Consider the following 12425-nt stretch of genomic DNA (forward strand, 5'->3'; position numbering starts at 1 on the left):
ACATGTACAGTACATGTCTACAGTATGGCTGCAATGGTGTGCACAACCCCCACTGCTTCTGCACACACCTTAAAGGGTAACTTCGGTATTTTTCAACCTGGACCCTATTTTCCCATCTTTTTGTGTCTAAGTGACTAAAGGGAACAACAATTTTTGAAATTGGTCCAGTATTGAGCGAGATCGCATCAGCCGGCAGCCACGAAACGAGCTGCAATGTAATCCGACGGGGCAAATCGCGCATCGTGTCTGACAACATTATGGAAAGGACCCTACAGAGAAATGAAACGCTTTTCTTTACCTTTTGCTTGATCCGGTCTGTGTGTAACCAAGTCTCGCTCAAGTCTCGCGAGAGTTGAGTTGTTGCAGGAAGTTACACACAGACAGGATCAAGTGAAAGGTGAAGAAAAACTTTTCATTTCTCTGTAGGGTCCTTTCCATAATGTTGTCAGACACTTCTAATAACAATCTGAGCCTGTCAGTGGCAAAAACAAGCACTTTTAGTGGACGTACATTGCAGGCCGTTTCGCGGCTGCCGACTGAAGCGATCTCGCCCAATACTGGACCAATTTCAAAAATTGTTGTCCCCTTTAGTCACTTAGACACAAAAAGATGGGAAAATAGGGTCCAGGTTGAAAAATACCTAAGTTACCCTTTGAGTTTACCTGACATAACCTTTGGTTCTCTGATAACGTAGTGAGGCATCTCAGCCTATAGGAGCGCTCTACTATAGGCTGAGATACTGAATGAAGTTAGAAAGAGAACCATGTGTACGTACACACTCATACACAACAGACAGAAACTGGCGGGAAATGAGAGAGAGAGAATGAGGAAGTAGATGTCAACTGCCCAATGACATAGCAGACGGGTAATTGTACAGTGGCTGGATTCTTTTGGAGGGGTGTGCATGTGTGTGTGTGTGCGTGTGTGTGAGTGTGTGTGTGTGTGTGTGTGTGTGTGTGCATTGCGGCCCCAGGCAGACACATGGGAGCCTGAGGAGCAGTGAATATTACAGAGGAGTGGACCACAGAGGGACCAGGCCTCTAGCCAACAGACAGGCCCCGCTCATAAATCCTCCCCACACTGACGCCTCTCTCTCTCTCTCCCTCTCTCTTTCTCACTCACTCCCTCTCTCTGTTTGTCTTTCTCTCCTTCCTCTGTGTTTCTGTCTTTCTCTCTGTCTCTCTCACTCTCTATACTTTTTGCTGTGCATGTGTCTCTCTCCCTATCGGACTCTAAAACACGTGTGAAATGGAGGTTTTCGCATGTGAAATGTTCGAAAACCACACGTCTGTCATGTAAACAAGCTCCTTCCCATGTGAGAATTTACCGTTAAAATTCACATATATCGGGCACCCTAGTGGTTCAGTTGGCTAGAACACATAGCATGTGATTGTTGGGGTTGAACGTTGGGGTTTGAATCCGGCCTCGGACCTCTGTGCCACGGCATCCCTCTCTCTCTCTCTCTCTCTCTCTCTCTCTCCCATCTTTCCTGTCTATCTCTACTATGAACTAATAAAGAAATATAGTATAAATAATATTACTGTATTATTATGCCATTTCAGACATTTGATGATGCGTGATACTTTTCCCTCAGCAGCAGCAGCAGTGTTTTGTTTGGAATAAATAGAAAAAGAACAGTTAGCATGAGCAGCTATAGCCACCATTACTGAACAGAGCGCCACCTACAGAAACTCAAACTTCATCAACAGAAAATCCAATAAATAAGACAAAGTGCAGTGCAAAAACCACAGCGATTACCACCTTATTCCCTCTGTGTTTCTCTATCTCTCTACATTATTTTCCATCTTTCCTTTTCAAACACTCTCTCTTTCTTTTTCCGGGCCTCTCCCAGCCTCTGACTTTCTGATCTATACCAGCAAATCGATGACTTCCCTGGTTTCTTCCCGGTCTTTCCTGCCCATCTGTCCGGCTTGACTTTGTCCCTTTGTCTTTACTTGGTGTATCTTTGAGTCTTTCTATCAATCCCTATCAGTCTCCTCTGTCAATCTCCGTCTCTGACTCGGTGTGTACCGAGGATGTCGGGATCGCGCGGCAGCCAGATATCAAAGCCAGCCAACGTGTCAGAAAGAGGCAGAGCTCTTTTCAGCTGGCAAAGTGTTGTGAGTGGCAGAAATGAGATTGATTTTAATCAGAGAGCCTATAATTACATTGCTCGTTGTTGCTGTTGCTGCCGCCGTTGTCACTGATGCTGACAACAGCCAACCCTCCTGTCTGCCTGTCTTTCTGTATGACTATATATCTGTCTCACTGCCCAGAGCCTGTCTCACTGTCTCTTTCTGTCCATCTGCCTGTGTTGTCTGTCTCTTAAGGCTACGTTCACATTACAGGCCTTAATGTTAAAATCCGATTTTTATCTCAGATCTGTTTTGTTTTTTTTGTCTTAACTGTTCTCATTCATGTTTGAAAAGTGGCCCATATCCAACATTAGCATGAACAGACCTCTACCATGAAACTATACCCACATGTGCAAATGACATCATATGTGCGAGACAGTACATCATGGAAACTGGTGAAATTGTGGTCCAAGCATACATTTTAAGGAATATTTGCAGTGGAGGTTGGATGAGACTTCCTCAGCTGATGAAGATGACCTCCATCATTGTTGCTGTCCTCCATCTTTTCCTGAAGTGACACTGTGGAGTGTGAGGAAAAAATCACATCAGTTGTGAGCTGACCGTTCAGACTGCATTGCTTCGTATCAGATATGTATATGTAAGTCAGAATTAAAAAGATGCGATTCCATGTGTTTTTTTGGGCCACTTCCACCTGTAGTGTGAACGCAGCCTTACTCTGTCTCTCTGGATTCCTGTCTGTCAGCCTGCTACCTGCTTTCTTGTCTGCTTGGCTGTCAGTCTGACTGTAGTTCCTGTCTGTCTGCCTAAAGCATACTTTTTCTGCCTGTCTCTTTTTTTTTTTTGTGCTTCAATCACCATGTAATAAACAGAATAATTAGGAATTTGTTTCTTTTGCATGTCCCTCTGACACAGACATACATGCATTTCACCAGACGAGACAAAGGGCAAGGGCAGCCAGGAGTGGAGGAATGATCTTGTTGTGATAAGTGATGACCTTCTGATCTGGAGTCAGACGCACTACACTACCACTGTGCCGTAAAGTCTAAGGTTGGACTGGCTATCAATTTGTCTATCTGTCTGCTTAAATCCTGCTTTTCTGTCTATCTGCTGGTCTATCAGTCTCTGCCCAACTATTTATCCACAAGGGGGAAGCAAAGCCGGTGGAGCCAGTGACCCTGGGCGAGGAATTTACAAATGGCCACTGTGGAGGAATGTCTACTTTTATGCATTCTCAGTCGCAGCCAAGAGAAAAAGTTGAAAAGAAAATGGTACATGTGTCCTTTAAATACGGCGAGAATGCAAGATGGGGAATATTTTTCTTTTGTTTTGCCATGCGGAACTTAGAAGAAAAGAGGCATTTCCAATATTTTCAAAAATTTGACAACTGTAATCGTGTCGCGCCTCTGATTACCCAGAACCACTGCAATCCAGAGGATGCCTCTCAGCGGGGGGTTGTCACACTGAGGTACTTAGTGACTGTTTGTTTGCTTATTTGTTTATTTGTTTATTAAGGATCCCCATTAGCTGATGCACAGGCAACAAGCTAGTCTTCTTGGGGTTCACATAAATCTAGACAAGTAGTTACAACATGAGTATAAAATAAAAGAAACCAATTACGACAAAACAAGACTCAAAACAATAAGGAACACAATAATGACCATGAGTACAAAATTAGAACACCAAAAATAAACAAAATGACATTACAGTAATTTCAAATAATAAATAAAAGGACAAATTAAAGCAAAAATGCAGTTACACAGAAAGACACTGACAACCCTGTACACAAAGTTAGATCACTGTCATCAGTCAGCATGCATTGGCATGTGTTCACACCAGAAACGACTACTTTGTTTGCAGTTGTTCAGTCATGGAACGCATGACATGGCAACATGTGTTAGCATCCCATTGAAAAATGTTGACGTGTCGTTTGCATAGAGTATGTAACGGGCCTCTTCTTGGCTATTGCATCCATCCAGTGGCATCTTGGCCAGAACTACTCAACCTTCATCAAGTAAATCAGCCTTCACATCACTTGAGCTGCCCTTAGGCTAATGATACTAATTGACACAAATATACTGAACAAAAATATAAACGCAACACTTTTGGTTTTGCTCCCATTTTTCATGAGTTGAAATAAAAGATCTAAGACTTTTTCTATGCACACAAAAGGCTTACTTCTCTCAAATTTTGTTCACAAATTTGTTTAAATCCGTGTTAGTGAGCACTTCTCCTTTGCCAAGATTACTACACATTTTAGAGTGGCCTTTTATTGTGACCAGCCCAAGGCACACCTGTGCAATAATCATGCTGTTTAATCAGCATCTTGATATGCCGCACCTGTCAGGTGGATGGATTATCTTGGCAAAGGAGAAGTGCTCACTAACATGGATTTAAACAAATTTGTGAACAAAATTTGAGAGAAATAAGCCTTTTGTGTGCATAGAAAAACTCTTAGATTGATTTCGAGTTGCCATATTGACGGTAATAGCTGCAAATCTTTCCGTTTTAACATTATTCTTTGAAATGAGGGTCAAGGGCCTCCAATCTGGGTGGGCCAAAACACCCCCCCTCCCCCTCCTTGTTCAGGCGCCAGTGTGTCCGTCTGCCTGTCTTTTTGTCCACTTCTGTATTTGGCATGGCAGGGTGCAGCATGGTGGCGCAGAGGACTCGTGACACCACTTATCACCACGCAGAGAGACAGAGCGGCCCGGGTCAACTCCTCTCCTCTCCCTCCGTCAACCCCAGTGCCAGCCGGCAGAGCAGACTCCCAATTAGATGACTGTAATTCCCCCATAAACAAGGTCAACACAGGGAGCGAGGGAGAGAGAGAGAGAGAGGGAGAAAGGGAAATGATAAGCTGGGACCAGAGAGAGGGAGAGAGAGAGAGGGGACAGGCAGACCGAGGCAGGAGAGGAGGAAGAGAGACGGAGGCCGGGCGAGCCAGAGAGGAAGGAGGGAGCAACGGGGAGGAAAAGAGAGAGAGAGAGGGAAAAGGAGAGAGGGAGGTTTGAGAGACAGAAGGAAAAGGCAGTATTAATATTCACAGACTCCCAGCGCTTCCTAAATATTTTATTACTTCCAGCTGTTTGATGTTAAGGAGACTCACCAGAGACCCCCCCGCTCAAACACACACACACACACACGCACACACACATACGCACACACACACACACTAACAAAAATGGATACATACACACACCAACACAAAGACACGCTCACAAACCCCAAATCACATGCATGTACATACCAACACACACACAAACAATCACATACATGTAAAAACCAACACATAGGACACACACTCATGGACATCAACAAACACACAGAAGTTCACACACCAGCAAACACACACATATACCCACACACTCACACACAACAACAATGACAGACATGTACACACCAACAAATACACACCAAAAACATGCATGTATACATACCCAAACATGTATACACATTAATACACACACCAACAAACATGCAGCCTCACAAACACACAAAAGTAAACATGCATTTACAAAAGCACATATGCACACACACACACACACACACACACACGTGTGAATGCACACCCCTGACTGTACATAGATCATAATCTGTCTTTCAGGAGTTCTGTCACGTTTATTCATTTATTTATTGGCTTATTTATTTATTTGTGTATTCATTATTCGTTGGGCTGACTTTCTTTTTATTTGTGAGCTTGGTTCCGAGGGGAGAATGGGAGAACATTCATCTTCTGATGAGAGCAGTCATTAATTCAGAACAGGCACATCCCTCCTTCTCTCCCCGTCTCTCTTTCTCTCTCTCTGTCTGTCTCTCTGTCTCTCTCTCTTTCTGTCTCTCGCTCTCTCTCTCTCTGTCCATCAGACTGACTTTCTCCCATGCTCTCTATCTGTCTCTCTCTCTCTGTGTTTCTCTCTCTCTCTCATTCTCTCTCTCTGTTTCTCTCTCTGTCAGTCTGGCTCTCTTTCCCTGCCTGTCAGTCTCTCTCTTTTTCTCTATGAGTCTCCCTGCCATGCCCTCTCCTTCTTCTGTATCTCTAACTTGTACCCCCCCCTCTCTTTCTCTCTCTTTCTCTCTCCTCCCTCTATCTTTTCTCCTCTGATCCATCTACCCCCCTGTGTTCCCAAGCCTGTTAATCAGCAGATTGTTAATGAAGGCCTGAGTTCAAAGACGCAGACAGAGAGAGAGGGAGAGAGAGGGAGAGAGAGAGAGGAGGCAGAGTGGTAGAACGGGGAGGAGCTTTGGACCAACTGTCTGTTTGTCGAAACATGTCCGCCCGTCTGTCTCTCTGCCTGTCTTCTCCTCTGATGTGCGTCCCTCAATGAGCTCCCCACAAGGACCACAACACAGCATTTGCTCTTTGGGTTTCCCTTTCATGTTCCATTAAATGGGGGAGAGAAGGAGACAGAGAGACAGCCAGAGAGGGAGAGAGAGAGATTAATAACATGTTTCAATAATGGAGATTAATTAGTATTATTTAAACATTGACAGTATCAACTAGTTGTCAAGCATTTTGCGAGGCACACACTAGAGTTGTCATTTTAATTGGTAAATTCATGTCTTTCCTGGCAGCCTAAAAGTCATCTCTTCACTTCTCTTCCCTCCTTCCTCGTCCCCTTCAATACTGTACATCAACTCCGCTGGCATCCCAAATTGTTGTTTACGTGCATATCATTTCTAGTTTCTACCTGCCTATAGTAAGCATCGCAAGCTTGAAACATGCTTCCTGACATGTATCTTTTGCAGTTCCCAAGCACATAGATAAACCATAGCTTCTGTGAGAGACAGCAAGAAACAGAGAAAACCATGAAAGTGGAAATGGTCAAGTTAGAAACGTTGACGAGTCAAACCCTTCCCTTCCCCTTCTTTTGCTGCGTCAGGCTCGGGTGGAGGCTTCCACCACAAAAGTGAAAATACAGAAAGAGCAAAGCCAGCCAGTCAGACAAAGTGGCCTTGAAGTTGTCACACAGCCCCTAAAAAAAGCCAGCGCTCTCCAGCCCCGGCCCCATTTTGAACGAGTGACAGCAAGCGAGGGAGAGGGAAAGAAGGGAGTTTCTGCAGAGCGAGGAGAGCGTGAGCTCTGAAACCGCACCCCGACACCACAGACCGACTTCACCCCTTTTAACGGCACCATATTTCCCCAAAATGTATCAGCCGTAGCACGTGACAGCCAAATGGCAGTGAAATCTCTGATAAACGTGGGGACTGGTTTTTCTCTTGAGGGAAATTGGCGGACTGTGTGGGCTTTGCTGTCTGCTAGGAGCATTAACAAGGGAGGGACAGGCAGATCCATCACTGTACAAATAACTAAAATAACTAAAAATAACTGGAATAGGCTGGCACTCACATTCTTCATGCATGCTCTCACACACACACACACACACACATACACACACAAGCATACATACAGAAACACACACCCATGCACACACCCATGTACATACCCATGCACATATGCACATACAGCACAGCACATATAGTGACAGGGTAGGTGAAATCAGGTAGAGCAATTGATTTTCAATGAGGATACTTATTGCATGGCGGTTGAGACGGGCCTTACATAACCCTTTTTGCTTTGAACCAATATGAATGAATGCCGCCGGAGAGCAGCAGGTGTGGAGCGCATACGCACACACACACATACACACACACACACACACACACACACACACACACACACACAATGCCTCTAAAGAGACATTGGGCGTGATCTCGCTAAGCCAATCTACATGAACCAAACCAAATTAAAATGCAGTGTTCTGTATCTGCCTATGTGTGTGGCCTGTTATTGAAATGTGCCATTATGGTTTTTAAACTGGGACTATGCATTTATTTTTTAGTTAAACCTTCACTTATCCAGGGAAGGTTTAGCTTTGCATGCATGCTCTTTTTCAGCAATAACCTGCTTCACATTCATACAGTCACATGCTTTCACACCTGGGAGCCGCTCAGTATAACCTACAGTCTTTTACTGTTGAGCAGCTCCAAAACTGCACAATGCGTAAACTAAAGTCATCCATGTCGACATAGGTTAGTATGAGAGTTTGAGATGTGTATTGAAGTAACGAGATTTCTGGTTGAACTCTCACAAGACGGAGATGAAGGAAGTGCAGAAAAACCAAACAGCGGGCATCCGCCTCATACTCTGCTCTACAGGGCGCATTTGTGTGTGTGTGTGTGTGTGTGTGTGCTGTGTCGTGCATGCTTGTGTATCCTTTCTCCAGCAGGACCCCCAGATCAAAACCGCAAACCCACTCTCCCTCCCCATGCTTCTCTCTTTCTCTCTCTCCCTTTCTCCATCTCTCCACCCCCTCTCTCATTAAAAACTGCAGGCCCTGGCTTCTAATTAAATCCCACTTGAAAAGTCTTAAAGTCAGCCTCAGATTGATTCAATTTGCATTTCTGAACAGAGAACATTGCCTAAAAGGATTAATAAATTGGACGAAAAAATGCCTTCTTTCTGCACCACGCCGTCGGAGCTTGTAAGACAACATCCAAAGAGAAATATCCCCCCTCAACAAACGTCTATCCAACATATGCTCTCGCTCTCTCTCTTGCACGTCCCTCCCAGGATGCCAGCAGAGATGGGAAGTGTGTATGAGTAGTATGTGTGTGTGTGTGTGTGTGTGTGTGTGTGTCCTCGTCTGTGGAACAAGCTCAGAGTCCTTCGAGGCATAGTCGGGAAGGAACACACATAATCTTATTCTCACTGTGTGTGTACATGTGTGTTTGTGCATGTGTACGTATGTGTGCGTGCCTGTGTGTGTATGCGTGTGTGTCTGGGTGTGTGTACATGTGGGTTTGTGCATGCGTGTGTCTCTGTGTGTGTGTGTGTGTGTGTGTGTGTGCGTGCATGTGTGAGAGGAGAGAATTTGTTGCGTGTGCCAGAATGCTGAGAGTGACAGGGAGGCACAGTGGAAAAAGATCCTTACTGTACTGTCTGTATATGCAGAAACAAGCCATGCCGGTGGAGCCTTGCCATTGGCGAGTGGACACCTACAGCAACATGTTTGGAAATCCAAAACACATCGCCAACTCCGAGAGCCAGATTCAATTAGTGAGATAAAATGAAAAGAGCAAGTTAGGCGTTCCAAACAAACCAAAAACTGATACCGCTGCCAACAGAAAAGAGCAAACACAAATAAGAGGATTCACATTTGCATTGACACAGCAGGCCTCTCTCCGTTAAAAAATTTTACATGTTCTTTGTATGTTTGTGTAACATCTAACCCTGGATCTCTGATGACAAGATAAGAGGAAATTAGTTCTGAAATGTCTTTTGATGAGGGCTATCAAAAGCATTTGCATCTGCAAATCAAACAGTGCAGAATTTGTATAAATGATTTGCATGTGTGTTGGATGTTTTCCTTTTCGCCAGGCATTTCCAGTGTCTTACAAACTTCCAAGTATTCTGAAAAATGAGGCCCAACTTATCTGGCCTATCTTGTCTGTAATCATTGATCAAACGCTTGTATTTATCCCGTGGCTAGAGAACCGCAAACGTCTGTCCTCATAATTTCCTCATCTTTAAGTCTGTGAATAAGTGCTATGCTTTATACTTATAGTGATTTTATTGTATCAGCCAGGCAACAACTGCAGGGTTTCATTCCAAAACATTGTAAGTGCATTTTGGTAAATACTGTCAAAAAATATTAATTCCTCGCAAAATGCAGGTGATTACCTCCTCTAAAATGTCACTGTTCTGTAACTTCAATAATATTATCTTTCATAAGAACACACAACTGTATCTGCTAACATGTTTTGTGACCTCTGATTTGTCAAACCATGGAAAAGGGTGTAATATGAGAGTTACAGTGTTGGATGGGCCACATCCTCAGTGTTATTATTTGCCAGGCTAACTGGCTTGTATAATGGCTGATGGACTTTCATAGACTGCCAGTAGCGTAGTGGTTGAAGCTTTATTAATAACGAACTAGAACCACATGGAGATCCTGAGCAACATACAGGCACACAATGGAGAATACTTACACTGCATGTAACTGGACTACACAGACTGGATGTGACACAAAGTTGGGATCAGTATACAAATTCAGCATATACAGAATTATCTGAAATGTGACAAAAAAAAACCTCAAACACAACTGTAGAATTTACATAATTAAATAAAAAATAATGTTTTTTCCTGCTCGTCGTTACAACAGGATGAAATTTAAGAGGATAGTAAAGGGCACAGATGGACATTAAGCAGGAGCGGTAAAGCTGCACTATGCTGTGTTCAGTGGAAAGTACACAAGTACATCAAGCTGAAATGAATGAAGGGAGAGGGAAGGAACGAGAGCGGCAGAAACGTCTGCACCTGCTTTGTATAAAACAACACTGACCCCTAGTGATCTTACTGAGGATCAGCCGTCATCTGATTTCCATAAGAGTGAGTATGCTTGTGTCTGTGCATGAGCATTGTGGACACTTGAGTGTGTGTGTGTGTGTGTGTGTGTGTGTGTGTATGTGTGTGTGTGGGCGTGCGTGCGTGTGTGTGTGTGTGTGTGTGTGTGTGCGTGCACGTGTGTGTTCATAGGGCATGTGCAATAAAGTGTTTCATCTGTGTGGGAGTGTGCAAACTCTTCCACATATGTACAATCATCAGAACATTAGATTTTAAGTACAGACTCAGTGTACAGCGCCCGTCCATGAGGTGTGTGTGTGTGTTCTAATAATGGTGCCTGGTGGACTGGGGCCTCCTTTGATGCGATGAAGGCCGACAGGCGTGAAACAGGTCCAATCAGGCGCGTGGGTGCTGCCAATTAACCCTTTTCACCGTGTGAAACCAAACATAATTGCCTGGGGTGCAGGGGGCCACTGGGCCATGGCCTGCCCAGCGTAGGCTGAAATGGGCATTAGCGGTGTTGCCAGGTGACCATTACGCACAATTGAACTGCTGGGTGTTCCTCTAAATCACATAGTTACAGTTGCTATCCAGACCAAATTGGCATGGCATTACCAAATGGCCTCTATTTCTAATTTTCACACCTACACAGTTTATCTGGAATATCTTTTGAGATAGTGTACTGTGCCTGGTTTGTTACACTACAGCAGGCATACTGTATTTCAATGCTGTTTCACCACGGTTTCGTTCCGGGAGTGCGGTTATCTTTGAAATACAGTTTTTTTTCCTATGTCACTTTTTGATGTTGCCATTGGTCTAATGTTCTGTTCATAATCTCTCAATGGGCTTAACTACAACAAAGTTAATAAGTTAAGCTTTGTGTGTGAACTGATAATCAAATTTCATTCTATTTATGCTCAAGGCAAATACCCAGTATTTTTAGGCAAACACCCAAAACTAGAGCATGATTTAAATGAAACTAGAGCAATGCTGACACAATAATAACTTTTACTAATAATACTATTTTGTTTTTATTAGTCTACAAAAGAATAAATCCCTCTAAGGTTCATTTAATATTGGTACTTTAAATGAATAGGTAATAATGATCATGGTTACTAATATCATGTGTTAAAAGGCTTATTTATCATTAATCAGACTTTAGCACAACAGTTACAAAACAATGGAAAAATTCAATGTTTCTGCAGTTTACTAACTAGAAACACAGCTGTCCCTCTCAACTAACTGCATGTGGGCGCTGTTTTGTTGGAAGTTGTTTTTGGACACAGTGTTTTGTTAGGCACTATTTTTGCACAATTTACTTTTGTAGCCTAATAAAACCACAGCATGTTATTAGTTGTACAGAATTTTTTGAACAGCCGTCTGTTTTGGCCTCTCTGCAAGTCTCAGTCTATGAACATCTGAATAAGTCAAATGAAAAATAAAATATATTTCCATAGCTTGGTTTCATATACCTGGAATGTGCTACATTTCTCTTTAATACATGTCTACTAGGCCATCAGACAACATAGATTACAAGATTATTCCATTAATATGACCTGTTTAAATGTTACAGATTTGTGTATAGAGATGTGACTTCTTCTCAAATGCAAAACCTGCAGACATATCCAGGCTGATTTTCAGGTGTGATAGCAGGTCAATCTGTTCTAAGTATGTCTTCAGTTATGGATAAAACCTCAGTGTTTTGTCCTTGTTTTAGAGGTCCTTGTTTTATGGTAAAACCAGGCCATTATATTTCCACATATCCATGTCATTCAATCTTTTTAGGTCTAGATTTTTAAATGTTTGTACTGTTGAAGCTGACCCTCATGAAAAAGAACTATAGTGATCCTATAATACATTTTAGGATACTATGAAAAATATATCAGCAAAAGTATAAACCATATATAATCAGGTCCATATCCATCAGGATATTGTAGGGATCTTACAGTGAAACCATAGGAGATAAAACAATATGGTAACACTTT

This window comes from Centroberyx gerrardi, chromosome 12 (assembly GCF_048128805.1).
Source record: "Centroberyx gerrardi isolate f3 chromosome 12, fCenGer3.hap1.cur.20231027, whole genome shotgun sequence".
NCBI classification, from domain to species: Eukaryota; Metazoa; Chordata; class Actinopteri; order Beryciformes; family Berycidae; genus Centroberyx; species Centroberyx gerrardi.